Genomic DNA, 227 nt, shown 5'->3' with positions numbered 1-227 from the left:
GAACGTTTATTTTGTTGTTTTTCTGTACAATGAGCAATATATAGATGAAACATTGTTCAGGAGCCAAATTTATTTCCACAGGAAAATCATTAATTACAACCAATTTTCGTCGAAAAAGAAGAAAAAATTCGTACAAAAATCTCACAGGCGAGGAAGAGGAAGGCCTTTCGCGGCCCTCGCTCCTCGTCGGCGACCTGGGGGAAGGCACCCGGGAGGCCGAAGGGAAA

The sequence above is a fragment of the Penaeus monodon genome, chromosome 20 (genome assembly GCF_015228065.2).
Source record: "Penaeus monodon isolate SGIC_2016 chromosome 20, NSTDA_Pmon_1, whole genome shotgun sequence".
In the NCBI taxonomy this organism is placed as follows: Eukaryota; Metazoa; Arthropoda; class Malacostraca; order Decapoda; family Penaeidae; genus Penaeus; species Penaeus monodon.
Note: the sequence above shows the minus strand (reverse complement) of the source record.